Raw genomic sequence first — 17,509 nt, 5'->3', positions numbered from 1 at the left:
CCTTTTTTCTTCTTGAAATCCACCAATTTCTCATGAATCCTCCTTTCAATCTCCAAAGCAAAATTAAATTCCAAATTCAGCTTAGAATTCTGGATCCTCATAGCCATATACATCATTTCTATCTTCATCTTGTTATTAGCATCTTCTCCCAATAGTTGACAAAAAGAAAAATAGGTTCTTTGAAAATAAACATGGAAATCATCAATAAGCAAGGGTTGATTCCCCATGACCTCCACAATGTGGTTATTGAAACCTCTTCTTCTATAAAATGAGATCTCATGTCTCCTATATGTTGTCCATAACCTATTATAATCTTGCTCAAACCTTGGAAAATCAATTTTGGTAATGGCCTGTTTGTTTAACATAAAATAATCTATGATGGTTGACCTAGTCACTACCAGTAGAGGGTCTCCACTAGGCATCCTCATCGTTTTGGTAACTAGGTGATAATTGTTAGCAAGAACCTGAATTAACTCCCATAAACAAATACATTCGACACTATTAGTTTTGCCAAATCCAAGGTCCAAGGGTCTGACACTAGAACCTTCCCATCCTTGTTTTTATAATAGTATAAGAATAGCTCTCTACCATCTATGAGGATGATGACATCTCTACACCCTTGCATATTAGTCTTAAAATCCCTCTTTTCTCTAGTATCTTCTGATTGTGGTAAAGCATCTAGCACAAATTTTTGAAGGGGTCTCTTCTTAGGGTTTCATGTCTCACCCTTCTGTTTTGAGCTTTCACTCTTTCTTGGCATTGTTGCTAATTTAATTCTAGCTCAAACTTAACTAGTTATTCTTTAAATTCTTCTCAATTCAAAATGCTTCAAGGATTACCATACTTACTTGTGACTATACAATTGCCTCTTTGTTCCCCTTTCTCTGTCCCAGAGCTTCAACCGCCAATTGCTTCGGGTGCAGAATGATTTTTTTCAAGTGGAACTGTATTTTTAATGTAGGTTTGTGGTTGTCACCTTGAAATTTAATTCAATCATGCCAATTTATTCTTATCACCCTTTCAAAAAATTAAGTCATGATGTGTTGATGTCATTTTCCACTCGCTTGTCAATTATCGTTGTATCACAATTTGTTTTAAGCCCTTGTCATGATCACTATGGGGTTGCGGTAATGGTTACTGTGTTACCGCAATGTCCTTTTATACCATTTTATGTTTTCGGCGTGGGTGTGGTAAGATTTAATGTATTACATCCTCTTACCATTATATCGCTCATCTCCTTTATGCACTTGGCTCCATCACTACGTATTGCAGTAATGGTTACCATGTACTGCAACCTCATTTTATGTCATGCCTTTTCATTCAACGGTAATGTGTTGTCAAAGTTTCTCTTTATCGCCACATTGCTCCAATATGATCACCAACATTATGTGGTATGGCGGTAACTTATCATGTTATCAAGTAAAAGTACAAAGCCGTGTCACACTTTTATAAAGGAAATGATCAATGTTGATTCAAATTTTTAAAGTAAATCAATAGAAATTGAAATATATGTTTTGAATTTTGAAATGATGTAAATTAATAAAATTTATATTCTTTTGTCTATTTTATGTTTTTAATTTTAACAAAATTTAAAAAAATTCTTTGAATGTAGTTTTTTATAAAGTAAACACTATAATTTAGTTGCTGATAAAATGTTGAAATTGAAGTTACACAAGACACCACACTTTATTTAGTAAATTTTACTTTTTTTCATCAATTTTTTTGTGTATATTGATAACTTGAAACTTTAGTGCATAGATATATTTTTTACTATTTTTTATAAATATATATTTTTCAATAAATTTGAAAACTTGTGTGTGCTGAAATATAACTCTTTCCAATTCCCACCAATTTTTTCCTTAATTATTTATCCAAATTAGAAAACAATTATATCACCTTGACATAGATTCCTTTCTCTACTGCATCATATTTTTTTCAAAAATTTTAAAATAAATTTTAGTATTTTTACTTAATAAGATAATCAACCTTATATTTTAGTGTTGATGACCTACTTTCAATAAAGATAAAATATAAAATATAAAAACTAATTAAAATATTAAAAGATATATATTTTGGAAAATTTACTTATAGATCTATAAAAGGGTATTTTTACATTTCAAAAAAAATATTATTTATAAGAGTAGTGATTGTTGAAACATCAAGTTTTTTTTATTTTTTTATTTTTTTGGGCAATTAGACCCAAAGTGGTATAAACATACATTTAGTAGACACTTCCAATTGGAAATGTTGTGGTCCATATATAACTTAGCTATAATGAATCTATATAGATCACATGTTTGACTAAAATTAACCTTTAGTTAGAATTACTTAAATTCAGTTGTGTTGATAAGTTAGCGTGAAACGTGACACAGTTTTAACGCTAAACCACAGAATTCATAAACATTTAATCTTTTATCTCTACGGAACTGTGATGATACTTTGTTCCTTTATTGCCAACCCACAATCCACCCAAAGGGTTATAACTTGACATTTGTGATAACGTGATAACCACTGAATTATTTCTTCCCTACCGCCACATCACCAAATTTTTAATATGAGATATTTAGTGACTTGCAGGATGGCGGTGTAGTGATTTAAGAATTGTTAACACCACCCTGCAACCTTGTAACTAATTTGGTTTTTAACGACTATGGTGTTGCGGTATGTGACATTTGCATTTTATTTTCCTTATCGTTGTCCCGCAACCTGCTTGCAATTATGGGATATAATGTCTGCGGTATTGCGGTAGCTTGTGGAAATGGATTATTTGGCCAATGTAATAGGATAATTGCAATTATGGAGAGGAAAATAATAATGGGGAATTTTGAAATGCAAAGAATTTTAAAATATGGTTATTATTTTGGAGGGAGAATGAGTGAAATGTAGGCTTAGAAATCATGGTTTCCTAAAAAAAATTGAGTTCTAATAGTGGCTCCAATTGGGGATGAATGACTATCCTAATCATTGCAAGGATCCAGAGAAACTCCGAGATGTTGACCAAAAAAGACTGAAGTGAAGGAAAGGGAAAGGGAAAAATTAAACTATTATGCATGGATAAGATCTTCCTTTTAACAAAAGAAGTTTTTCAGGAATTGTCCATGCACTAGCAATTCCTAATTGTCACCTGCCATGTTTTGTAGATGGTAAGAGTCTTCACCACACTTATCCACAATTACAAAAGGATCCAACCATAAAACCTCAAACTTTCCAAGCTTCCCTTTGCCTTGACTCTTGGCATTCCACAAGAGAACAATATCATTAATTTCAAACTTCCTTTCCGTTGCTCTTTTATTGTGTAGATATTTTTCCTCTTGTTGTATCTTAGCATTTTATTTTTAAGCTTCAATTCTGATTTTATCTAACTCTGTTGATTACTCCATTCTTTCCTCCATGGGTTTGGGTATGTCTATATCCTCTTGTTGAATGAATTTATATACATGCAGTAAATTGTGTATCGACATCCTAGCCTGAGCCCCATACACCAATTCAAAGGGAGACTTGTCAATTTCCTTCTTTGATGTTATCCTATCAGCCCATATAGCTAATCTTAACTTCAAATCCCAGGCTTTCTTGTTATTCTCAAACATCCTCCTAATTATCTTCAATATAATTTTATTGCTAGACTCAACTTGTCTATTTCATTAAGGATGATAGGGTGAGGAATATGAAAATGTCATATTGTATGATTCACAAAATTCTTTAAACTCTTCAAATCTAAAGCACATCCCATTGTCCATGATAAGCTTAATTGGCACCCCAAAGCATGTGATGATATTTTCCATTAAGAAGTTCATTACTACCTTACTAGTAGCTTGTTTTGTGGGAATTGCTTCCACCCATTTTGTGAAGTAATCTATGACTACCAAAATCCACCTATGTCCTCCACTAGATTTGTCAAATATTTCCCCTATGAAGTCAATCCCCCACTGATGGAATGACACTTCAAACTACATCGATCTCAAAGGAAATGAACCTTGATATTTTAGTTTGCCAAAAAAAAATTGGCAAGCTTCATATGTTCCGACATATTGGTGAGAATCCTTGAACACTATTGGCCAATAATATCTTTCTTTTAATATTTTATGAGTAGTTATTTTTTGCTGATAAATTCCCCCAACACACTCCTTCATGCATTTCCTTCAAAATGACTTTGTCTTGCCCTTCATCTAGACACAACAAAAGAACACCATCTTTATTCTTTCAGAACAGGTCTTCTTCCACAAGAATTTACTTAGATGCTTGCAGCTTCAACGTTCTCTTCTGATTTTCATTCATGTCATCAGGGCATTTCATTTTCTTGAGAAAGTACACTATACTAGTATACCACGATGTGTGCTCAATATTGTAAATAACACCATCTCGAGTTTCCACATTTTTAACTTGAGCTGCTTCAAAGTTTGATTCTATCATTAATTTTGCCAAACCTTTTCCCCTCACAAGCTTGGTGATTTGAATATCAATGTTGAATTCGTGAATTCTATTTATCCATTTGCACCTCCTACCTATAACTTCTGGTTGGATAAACACATATTTTATTGTTGCATTTGGCACATAAGCAAGTATTTGTGCTCGTACCAAGTATGGCCTGAAATTATTCACAACTTTTACCAAAGCATAGGCCTGCTTTTTAGTAATATCATACTTCAACTCAACTCCTTGTAGCAAATTGCTAAAGAATGAAATTGGTTGCTCGTGCCCTTCATCATTTTTCTATAACATGATAGCAGCAATGGTGTGGAAGGATGCAAATGAAAAAAATTGAAAAGGCTTACTGAAGTCAGGTGATTTCAACACAAGGGGCTTCCTTGATAGCTTTCTATATAGATGCAAAGGCATCTATTGCTTCAAATTTATAATCAAGTTTACCTCCTTTCTTCAACATATTTGAGATTGGCTTTACAATCTCAACATGTTGGAAATGAAACTCCCAACAAAGTTAATATGACCAAAGAAATATTGGATGGCCTTTACTATTTTAAGAATGGGGATTTTCTCTATGGATTCGACTCTTTCAAGATTAATTTTAATGCCTTTTTTGGACACTATATGGCCCAACAATTTGCCTTCAGTGATTGCAAAGTGGCATTGCTCTTTTTGAATATGTTCTTAAGTTGTCTTGGTAGACTACCATTATGATATTAATTAGGTCTGCAAAAGCTATATCCATCACCTTTTGAAATTTTGCACCAACATTTGTGAGACCAAACGACATCTTGATGTAAACATAAGTTCCCCATGCCGTGGTGAACGCAGTTTTATATTATTCAGATTCATCAACTTTGACTTGGTTATATCATGAGAATCCATACATCATGGATAATAACTCGCATCCGGTCACATTTTGTACCAAAGCCTCCATATTTGCTAAGGGATAGTTTGATAACTCAATGATGAATGGATAGTACCAAATCAGTACTAAGAAGGGGGGGTGAATCAATACAGACAAAAACACAATCCTAAACCAATTTGTCAGTAGACACTGTGCTTTGGCAAACAAATAGTAACACCGGTCTTAAACAGAGTACAACTGGCAAAACCCAGAATAACTGAGACAAGCATAAACCGGTTGACACTTATCTTTTCATACAATCTAATACTGCATTTCCATTTCACCCTAATGCATGAACAAGTAATCTATCATCAAAGATATATAAATAGGTAGATCAACATGATTTACCTTCAGACACAAATCACTTAAACTATCACATGAATAACACCACACATGACATAGATTTTTCATGTGGAAATCCAACTGGGAAAAACCACGGTGGGGATGAATACCCACAACCTATTTTTGAACTCTTTAGAAGTCCGCTCTATTAGGAGCCTTGTCCGATTAAAGACTGATACAATAGGTTCTATTAGGAACTGATCTTGTTAGGGATCACCCGATTAAGGGATGGCTAGAATACCCGGTTAAAGGTTAAACCCTGTTAAAGGTTACCTTGTTAGAGGATTTCAAGAACTTAATGGTTTTGAGTCACCCTGTTAAAGGATTTATAGTAAATCGGTTAAAGCTACCCTATTAAGGGATTTCCCAACTGTTGAAGTGGTTAGAGATCAACAGGTATTACAATGATCTGGTAACAGCACTCAATGTCAATGCAGATCTGCTTTAGCTCCTCTTCACCTTCTGCACTTACACTCTATAGGTATCACTTCTCTCCTTTGGTCTGGCAAGAATCACGTATCCCTTCACTTGGATACACACACACAAATTTTGCCAACAACCTCAGAAAGAAACACAGCATTGATCTTATAGGAAATAGATAGGTCGGTAGCATAAACCCTAAACCCTAAACCTGTTAGGTTAAGCAATTCAAACGGTTCAATTCTGATCATTGAGCACATTGCATTAAATGCAGCAGTCTTGAACCAATCTCAAGATGTTCTCCATCATTCGTTTTCCACTGCTTTCATGGCAGCTAATAACCCATCACGCGTTTTCATCGTTTATAGACTTCGCACATTCCCGAGGTAGATAGGAACAATCTCCTTCATGCAAGATCCTTCACGCGCACAAGGATGACATGGCAACATGATCTGTTCTTTGTTACAATGCTAACTCATCACACAAAGTCACCGGTTGAGTCACACAGGCTTGAAGTACTTCAACTGGAAACCCTGAAGTTGAGACAACCAACCGGTAGTCATACAAAGCCTCCATGTACCGGTTCCCATAGCCACATGCTGGTTCACCTTGAACAAACACACCGCTTCACTTTGGCACATATACCGGTTCACAATGTTATATCGGTTCTCACATATACCAGTTCTCTCTTCTTCAGCATATTGACATCAATGACAACATACAATGTCATCATGTCCTCATACTGGTTCATATAATGCCAACAATCTCCCCCTTTGGAATTGATGACAATATACAAATATATCTCTCCACTTCACTTGTTCTCCCCCAATTTCTGTAGATATCTCTTCGCTTCACTTCTTCTCCCCCTTTGACAAAAATGCCAAAGTGGAGGCACAAGCTTCCTTGTTCCATTATGCTGCTCCCCCTGAGGAGTAGCATCCTTCAACACATAAATCCTGAAGAAAAATTTGACTATGCAATACTTGACTGATGTGGAGCATATACCTTTAGTTTACCTCCTGAAGGGGCAACACCCCTAATTCACCTCTTAAGTACATAAATGTAGCCTTTGGGGGAAGCTTGGTGAATATGTCTACTAACTGCTCCTTACTAGAAACATGTTCCAGTGCAATCTCTTTGTTCTGAACCTTTTCCCTCAAGAAATGATACTTAAGCTCAAAGTGCTTGGTTCTAGAATGTAAAACCGGACTCTTGGAGATGTTAATTGCACTAGTATTGTCACAAAATATACTTATCGATTCAGATACATGAACTTTGAAGCCATTTAATACATGCTTCATCCAAATTGTCTGAGTGCAGTTCATGAAAGTTGCAACATACTCTGCTTCCACTGTAGACTGAGAGATACAACTCTACTTCTTACTCATCCATGAGACTAGTCTACCACTGAGAAAGAATGCACCGTTGGTTGTGCTCTTCCGGACGTCCACATTACCTGCCCAATCAACATCTGTGAATACTTTCAAGTTGAAATCCTTGCTATATGGATACCACGATCCATAATCAATAGTTCCATTCAGATACCTAAGAATCTGCTTGACTGCAACCAAGTGGGATTCTCTTGGACTTTTCTGGAGCCTTGCAGTAATGGCAACTACATGTGCAATATCTGGTCTGCTATACACTACATAATGCAACTTACCAATCATTGATCGGTATTCCTTCTCATTAACCAATGTTGAGTCATCCTCTTTGGATAGTTTACAACCGGTCACCATCGGTGTACCAACCGGTTTGCTATCTTCCATGCCAAAGGTCTTCAACACCTCTTTGACATACTTAGACTAAGTGATAAAGATTCCATCTTTCATCTGCTGAATCTGCAATCCAATGAAGAACTTAATCTACCCTATGAGTGACATCTCAAACTCTTTCTTCATCTCATCTACAAACTCATGACTCATCTTGTCATCTCCACCAAAGATAATGTCATCAACAAATACCTCACAGATCAGGATCTGATCTCCTTCAGACTTCAAGTAGATATTGCTATCTTCGCTTGTTCGCTCAAATCCAATCTTCACAAGATGGGAGTGCAGGCATTCATACCATGCTCTAGGTGCCTGCTTTAGACCATATAAGGCTCTATGTAGCCTACACACCATGTCACTGTCTTCAGATAGGGAAAACCCATTTGGTTGCTATATATACACCTCCTCTTCAAGTACACCATTTAGGAATGCAGATTTTACATCCATTTGATATACTTTGAATCCTTTAAAAGTTGCATATGCAAGAAGCATACGAACTCCTTCCAATCTGGCTACAAGAGCAAAGGTTTCTCCATAGTCTTCTCCTTCTTCTTGGGCATATCCTTTACACACCAGTCTAACTTTGTTTCTAATCACTGTGCCATCCTCATTCAACTTATTTCTGAAAACCCATTTGGTACCAATGACATTTTTATGCTTCGGTCTAAGTACCAAAGACCATGTACCATTTCTCTCTATCTGGTCAAGTTCCTCTTCCATTGCCTTGAACCAGTGTTCATCTTTATGTGCCTCTTTGAATGATTTCAGCTCAAATTTAGAGATCATACATGAGTTTTCTCTGACCTTTCTTCTTGTAAGGATTCCTGCATCCTTATCTCCTATGATCTGCTTAGGATCATGATTCAGCTTGACATACCGAGGACTGGTCTTAATATATTCCTCTTGCTTCTCTTCTTCATCCTCATCTCCATCAGTATCAGCATCTACATCTATCGGTGTAGGAACACTGTTACTAGTACTTGGTTGACTGGCAACCGATTCCCAAAAGGTTACAACTGGTTCATTTACCACTTTCTCATAGCTGGTTTCCTCAGTTTTCTTAGAGGTTTCATCAACTCTTACATTGATGCTTTCCATAATTCTCTGAGTCCTATTATTGAAACACTCGAGAGCTTTGCTCTTGGTGGAATACCCTAGGAATATTCCCTCATCACATTTCGCATCAAATTTGCTCTGGTGTTCACTCCTCTTGATGTAACATTTGCTACCAAACACTCTAAAGTAGCTAACCACAGGTGTCTTACCGATTCAATACTCATAAGGAGTTTTATCCTTACCTTTCTTGATGAGTACCTGGTTCATTGTGTAGACTACAATGCTCATCGCTTCTCTCTAAAAGGTGTGAACAACCTTTCCTTGAATCAACATTGTTCTTGCTGCTTCAACCATAGTCCAATTATTCCTCTCTACTAGGCCATTCTGCTATGGAGTCCGGGGGGCAGACAGTTGCCTCTTGATGCCATGTTCTTCATAGTACTTGTTGAATTCACCGGAAGTGAATTCCCCTCCTTGATCATTTCTCAGGCACTTGATTCTTTTACCCCTTTCCTTCTCCACTAATGCTCTGAAAGCTTTGAACTTTACAAAAGCTTTAGGCTTATCTTTCAAGAATGTGACCCACATCATTCTTGAGCAGTCATCAGTGAGAATCATGAAGTACCTATCACCCTGCACACTCCTAGTTTTCATAGGACCACACAAATCAGTATGCACAATATCAAACAAATTGTTAGGAGTGAAAGGTTTACCTTTAAAGGTTGAGGAAGACATTTTCCCCAGTTGACACTCTCTGCAAAAGGTATTTTCCGATTTGCTCAACACCGGCAACCCTCTAACTGCCTTGATCTTACTGGCCTTCACAATGTTATCAAAGTTTACATGGCAGAGTCTCCTATGCCATATCCAGCTGTCATCGAATTTAGCCATAAGACATGTATTTATATTTGCATTCAGTTGAAATAGGTTACCTTTGGTCTGCATACCGATGGCCACCAATTCACCATTCTTTCCTTTGATTCTACACACTCCATTCTTGAATTCCAGAGTGAGACCACTATCATTCAGCTGGGCAACACTCAGAAGGTTGTGTCTGAGACCATCAACCCAATACACATTGTCAGCACTACTCTTTCCATTCAGAGAGATGAGCCCTTTGCCTTTGACCATACATGGTACATCATTACCAAAGCGAACCACACCACCATCATACTCTTCCAAGGATAGAAACTTGCTTTGGTCACTAGTCGTATGGTGAGAACAACCACTATCAATAATCCACTCATTGGAATTATCAAAGTGGCAGACAAGAGCCTTCTTGTCTGACACATCTTCCTTGACAACAACAAACACAATATCTTCATTTTCTTCATCTTTTGATTCCTCATCTGTGACACCTTCATCAACTACCACAAAACAGTTTCTCTAGTTTCCTCCTTTAAATTTCTTGAACCTTTCCGGTTTGTCCTTGTTGTCACCATTAGGACAATTTACAACAATATGTCCTATCTAGTTATAAGAAAAGAAATTCAAAGGGAGCTTACCTCTGTATTTACAGGTTCCCTTAGGAAGTTTCCTGGCAAGAAGAGCTTCAAATGCCATCAGAATCTCCTCATCATCCATTTCTCTGCTCTGTCTTGGTTCACCACTAGTGCTAGCTTCTTTTCCTTTTCTGGATGGTACAACAAAAGTTTTAAGAGATGATTCGGTCTTTTGAACACTGCCATCAAAACTATTTAGCTTATAGGCTGTCAACTTTGCAATGATGGAGTCTAGGGATACCTTAGTCTTGTCTATTGATCTCAACTCCTGAATAGCAGCAACCCTTATTGCATAGACTGATAATAAGGATCTCAGAGCTTTGCTCACCACAGTGGAATCTTCCATTTTACCACCTGCACTCTTGATATCTCTGACAACAGTTTTGATTCTTCCAGTGGAATCTTCCATGGAGACCTCAGGTTTATTAGAAATATTTGAAATCAGTTTAACAATGTTATTTTTGTATTCTTCAATTTTCATCATCTCCAAGAGGGGCACTAACATTTTGATTTGTGATAATGATTAGGTCATATCAAATGATGGTAAATTAATTATCTGATCAGATTTACTTACCTTTGCCTCAGTTGGCTTCTTTTTCTCAATACCTTGCTTCTTTTGATGATCACTTTGAGGAGCTTTAACATTATCAATCATGGCTTCCTTTGGAATATATTATTGAGAAATATTAGGATGTGTTTGTTTTCCCTCACTCCCTTTAGAAACTGAGGGATTTGTGCCAACTCCTTGTTGATCTTTTATAAACATTCCAGTTGGTGCACCTTGATCAAAGTTAACATTTCTATTCATGAGATTGTAATTGCTCATAACATAAGCAACCACTACAACCGTTAATGCTTTGATCTCCTCCTTTGTTGGTCTCCTCAAATGCATTTGATTCACTTGTTTAGCAACACACGCATGGGCATTCGTTCTATCTTCATCTTCTTGATCAAAAAATATTTCTTGTTGACCCATATGTATGTTATTCCTTTATCAATCCACACCATATTCTAGTCCATCATCCTATGAAGATGAGTATTCCATATTATTCCATGTGGTCCAAATGATAACATGTTAATAATGTGATCTCCTATTTCCTACTCATGAACAGCTTCATCTTCTATTGACTAGGCAATCACACAAAAATGAGATACATGAGGTAAATTTCAAGCCATACACCTGTTGGCATTTTTTATGTTTATGTTGTGATTGTCATTGATGGACACACACTTGTATTGAGATCCCCTTTATATGTATGAGCTCATGCTCAACCGGTATTTGTTCCAACCGGTATGTTGTACTCTAGTCTTTTAACTAGTGGTGATTTTGCAGAATGTGTTTCCCGGTCTGAAGCGGCATGTCGACCCCAAGCGGTTCGTAGATCACAAGCGGTATGAGGAAGAAAAGTGGCACCACACATTCTTACCAGTCTTCATTTTTGTCAAACTGGCAACCGACAATTTTGTCAAACCAGCAATCGGCATTTTGTATGAACTGGTAACACTCTGTGATGAGTTACCAACCGGCATTTTGTGATGAGTTACCAATCCACCAATTGTTTGACGGTGCCGACACATTGATGGTAATTCTTGTGTCATGTTACTGAGTATGTCTAGATTCACTGAACCTAGGAAATTGTAATGTAATCCTATTGGACCGACATGAAATCAGATTCCTTTAAAAGGACATCATGTCTAGGGTTTTCAGGTGGTTGAAGGAGCTACGAATAGGGTTTATGTTGAGCTGGGGTTTAAGGTGGAAGAGTAGAGTGATCTTATTAGAGAAGATCGAGTTGTAATTGAGAGTGAGACAGAGAAGACTGAAGTAATGCTGGAATGCATTAGCTGTGAGCAATATTAGATCTAACCAAGCAGTTTGTGCTAGTAGATAGATCAAACACTTGTTGATTACTCACATCTTTGACAAGTTTGTAGCCCTTAACCAGGGAGGCCTCAAAGCCTTTGTAAAATCCTCTAACAAGGTGGTTCACACATGTGAATCTAAAATCCTCTAACAAGGTAGTATTTAATTGGACTTATCTCCTAATAGAGATTGAGATTCCTAACAGGATCTATTCTGGTGAAGAACATTGTAAGACCTTAACTGGTCTGGTTTCTATTTTGCAGATAGTGACTTGTGAGTTTCATCTCACCGTGGTTTTTCCCAGTTGGGTTTCCACGTCAAATATATTGTGTTATGGTTGTATTGCTTTTGTGGGTGAATGGTTTATTCGCATTTTGGTTTGTATGTGTGATAACCGGTTTGATTACCGGTTTATCTCTAGACTATGTAAGTGTTTTAGTGCAAGGTGTTTTGGCATACTAATTCACCCCCCCTCTTAGTATTCATCAATTGGTATTAGAGCCAACCTTTCTATAAGTTTAACCACTTGGAAAGAGATATGGGAGAATACACATTGAGGGAACTTACTCAACGGCTCACTAAGTCTGAGCAAGCCTATGATGATCTTATGGTCAAATACAAGGCATCTCAAGAAAAAAGAAGAGAACATGCAGAGAGGCTAATGGAACTATCTGAAAGTAGTTCTGAAGATGAAGCTAACATGGAAGCTATGATTTCTGAAGTGAATAAGCTGAATGATTCAAACTCCAATATGAGAAAGGAGTTGGAAGGACTGACTATTCGGTTTAGCCAAGAGCTTGAGAACCGGAGAAAGGCTAAAGATCTGGTAAAAGACAGATCATGAGATCTCCAAGTTGAAACAAGAGATTAGTGCACTAACTGCTCGCCTTCATGAGAGAAGAATGGAGAAAGAAGACATGCAAGGAGAACTAAACATTGCAATCTCTGAAAATGCAAGTCTTATGGAGACAAACACTGCTATTTCCAAAGAACTCTTTGAATCAAAGGAAATACTAGCTAAGTTTGGCAAAAGTACAGTTAGGCTAGAGCAAAAGCTTGAGTCATCTAGACTAGCAAAGAATACCAATGGTCTTGGTTTTTCTAGACATGAGGAAGGAGAATCCTCAAGAACAAATGCTGAAGCATCAAAGAAGCAACCGACACTCAAAGGAAAAGGTAAGCAAAAATTCAAATCTATTTGCTTTAACTGTCTTAAAGAAGGACACACTGCCAATGTATGTAGGAGCAAAGCCTACAATAATTTTCCTTATTTTATCAACAATATACCTAGATCCAATAAGTTCAATGGTCATTGTTATGCATGCAACAAGTTTGGGCATAGAGCATTTGAATGTAGGTCTGTAATGGATAACACCGGAACATATCCTCAAAGGACCAAAGGAACTGGTCCTATATCTTTTATGAACCAAAACCACAACTAGTTTAATGTCTTCAATCATCAGTCAAGAAGCGGTGGTCATCAAGCGGCAACCGGATGGAGAGAAAGTTGTATGATCTGTCATGATCATGGTCACACTGCTGCAACATGCAGAAGGAAGAATGGAAACATGTACAATGGACCTTGGAAAGCACCTGGACTTGTTTGCTATCACTGCAACAAACCGGGTCACATTGCAAGATTCTGCAGAAGCAGAAAAAGTATACCTAATGGTATACCAGTCACTCAAGAAGGAGAAATAGAGGTTGAAAAAGTTCAAGAAGACAGGAAGAAAATATGGAAGAAGAAACTAGTATTATTGGAGGAGTAACCAATTTCTACACCCAGTGTGGAAATATCTGAACCGGCAAACTAAGCCTCAAAGGCTTAGGGGGAGCAAACGGCAAAATTCTTTCAAACCCCCGGTTAACACTGGTAAAAGACCTTAACCGGTATGCTACACCTATCACTTGGCAGAAGACCGGAAATGGTAAAGAGGCAAATTAGGGTTTACGCCCTAATATAGGAGCATTAATGATGGTAGGTGAGAGACATGTATAAATGCAATTTTCAAATCATTTCTCACTATCTGTTTTTCGAGTGAAGAAAAGTTTTCAAGTGCAGAGCGTAGAGAAGGTGATTTGAGCTTAGATTTTGAGGAATTGGATAGATTTGAAAGAGATTCAAATATAGTTTGCAATCGGTAGTGGAGAACTCAAAGCGGTGATTTGGCATCCGATAGAGAGTGAAGCAAAGCAGAATCAGGAAGCCCTAAATTCGCGTGTGAAAGGTATTTTTCATGTTCTTGAAATACTCTTCAATGGCTTCCGCATCTCATACCAGTTCAAGCACATCCATTGAGTCAGAAAATTTCATTTAGAGGAAGTCCAAGTATAATGCTTTGTCACAAGTCCTAGCTGGAGTCATAGTTGAAGAAGGAATTTCAGACTATATTGATTGCAAGATAGAAGACCTAGGGTCCTTAGCCATTCATACTCAATTAGGTCTATTTTGCGGTAAGGACAAAAGGATCAAACCAAAGTTCAGTATCTTAGAGAAGAAGAAACTCCATAATGTAGTGTATTTTTTGGAAGATTTCACAGAGGATCACATCAGAATCATCCTGAGCAGAGTCCATGGTGACAAGATGTACCTAGAGAGAACGCATGATATCACGCCTGAGGCAATTCATGCAGTCACTGGTTTCTGCAACACAGGGGAAGTGCCAGCCCTGAGAACGGTAAGCAAAATGGAAATGACCAAGCTCACTAGTTCGACAAGTGATTCACGAGGTATGACAGTTAATCCTATCAAGGATGAACTGGTAAAATACGCCTACATGGTGATAGGCTACAGGACATTCTCAGTCAATAGGATTAATTCTGTATCTGCTGCAGCGGTAAATGCTGCTTACCAGATGATTATAGAGGATAAATCATTTGACTTATGCACTAGTATGCAAAGGCAACTCCTATTAAATCTCAAGGCAATCAAAAAGGACAATTCACTAAGATTTAAATTTGGACAACTATTGGTAGGATTGTTTTTCTATTTCCAAGGCTACTTTTTAGGTGTAGGAGATGTCCAGTGGTCCCCTGACCAACCAATAACCAAGCAGATAAAGGAAAGTGTGCAAGCCATTAGAACCAGCTACCCTGAGATCCTGAACAAATACTTTGATGAGTTCATGAAAAATGAGTTAGAGGATGGGAATCTCAGGTGACATAGTGAAGAAGTATGAAGATGACATCTGTTTCACTATTCAGGTGGACAAATGTCTAATGGAGGCTGTTGAGACTAGAATGGAGGAAGTGGAGCCTATGGGCTATGAAGTCATGTATGACATGCTAGAAGGGTATGCTTCAACCCTTATTGCCTCGCCTCTTGATCCAAAGGTGAAGCGAACCAGAACCTACTTGGAGAGGATAGCACCGGTTGAAGAACCATCGATGAAGAAGGGAAAAGAACCGGTAGCCAAGAAAGCTAAGGTAGTGCCTGCGACATCAGCACCAGCTACCATTGAGACTCCAAAAGTGACCAAGCGGTCACCGGCAAAGAAGAAATTGGAGGCAACACTGGCAAAAGTCTTTGAAAGAAAGAGGAAGACTAAGGCAAATGAACCTGACTCTAAAGAAACTGACTCTGGTGAACAGCCAAAGAAGGCTAGACAGACCAAGAAGGTGAAGAAGAATGAACCGGCAACATCCACACCGGTAAATATAGATATCTCCTCTTACAAACCTTTGACACATTGTCAAAGAATAGTAAAGAATATTAGGAGAAAGTTACTTCATGATTTAATTGATTATTATGATGATTTCAATAGTGACGAAAAAGATGAAGTACTGCAGGAAATTATTCTTTATTTATGTAGAAATGATCGGTCACCATCAGAGATTAAATCTCAGACACCGGATTGATTGTATAAAGCATTGGATAACAAATGGCGCATTGCTATTGAAAAGGAACAAGAGATTAGGGAGAAAGTTTTTGCACATTACTTCCCCGAACTCTCAAACTCAGAATTATTTGATGTATTAGATCAAAATAAAGGTCTCTTCTTCACAAGGAGAAGAAGACTCTGGTTGTTGGAAGGGAGAGTTGATGATGTAGAAAAGGATACACATAAACAGATGGCCCATGCTATCAGTTCACACAAAGCTCGAATGGCCAACCTCCAAGCGAAAAAGGAACCGGTCATTTCCAAACCGGATGAAGTTTTTGATGAGGAAGGAAACCTGGTGGAGGAACCAATCGACACCATAGATGTCGATGCCCTAGATATAGAAGATGTCACTCAGAACATACCTTCTGAGGGAACTAAACAGGGGCAACAGGCCGATCAGGGTGGTGAACAAGCTGTGGACACACAGCAAGCGGTAAAAGACAAAGAAGAAGAGAAAAAGAAGAAGGATGAAGATGAGAAACAGAGAAAGGATGAAGAGAAAAAGAAAGAGGAAGAGGAGAAAAGAAAAGATGAAGAGAAAAAGAAGCAAGAAGAAGAAAGGAAAAAGAAAGAAGAAGAGGACAAGGAAGAAAAGAGGAAGAAGGAAGAAGAAGAAAAGAAGAAGGAAGAGGAAGAAGAAGAAAAGGAAGAGCAAAAGAGGAGAGAAAAGGAGAAGAAAAAGGAAGAAGAAGACAAGGAAGAAGAGAAGAGAAGAGAAGCAGAAAAGAAGAAAGATGAAGAAGACAAGGAACGTGAAGCGGCAAAAAGCTCTCAGGTGGAGACTCCGAAGGCAATTGGAAGTCAACCCTCACCGGTTGATCTCTCTAGTCCTATCGATCTCCAATCTACAAGTGAGTCGGAACTTATGCAGAGCATCAAGGTTGCTCAAGAGCGCCTTGAGATTATCCGCAGGAAAAAGGAACAAGACATCATTCAGGCAGCTGTAGACACGCTCACCGGTTTAATCCCCGGTACTAATCTTCCTGACACTGATTCATCACTAGCGCAACTCAAACTTTTGTGTATTGTACTGGATGATCAGGTGCAGAGCCTAGAAGAAGCAGTTGAGGCCAATGTAAAGAAAGAACACCAAAAGGCTCTTAATGTTGCTCTGGTGAAGAAACTGAATGAGCTTAGGACTGAACTATCAAAGGATCAAAAGGACATAAGGAGTGCTTCGGATGAGGGAAACTTGCTACTCAGCAAAATCTGTCAACCTCATCTATTTTGTGATGATGTGCTAGCTAAGAAGTAATAGCTTCAAACGGACTTACAGTCCTACTTAAGCACATTCAAGACTCCTTATGACTCCTTTGCGGCATATGGGCAAACCGTTCACT

The sequence above is a fragment of the Cryptomeria japonica genome, chromosome 3 (assembly GCF_030272615.1).
Source record: "Cryptomeria japonica chromosome 3, Sugi_1.0, whole genome shotgun sequence".
Lineage (NCBI taxonomy): Eukaryota > Viridiplantae > Streptophyta > Pinopsida > Cupressales > Cupressaceae > Cryptomeria > Cryptomeria japonica.
Note: the sequence above shows the minus strand (reverse complement) of the source record.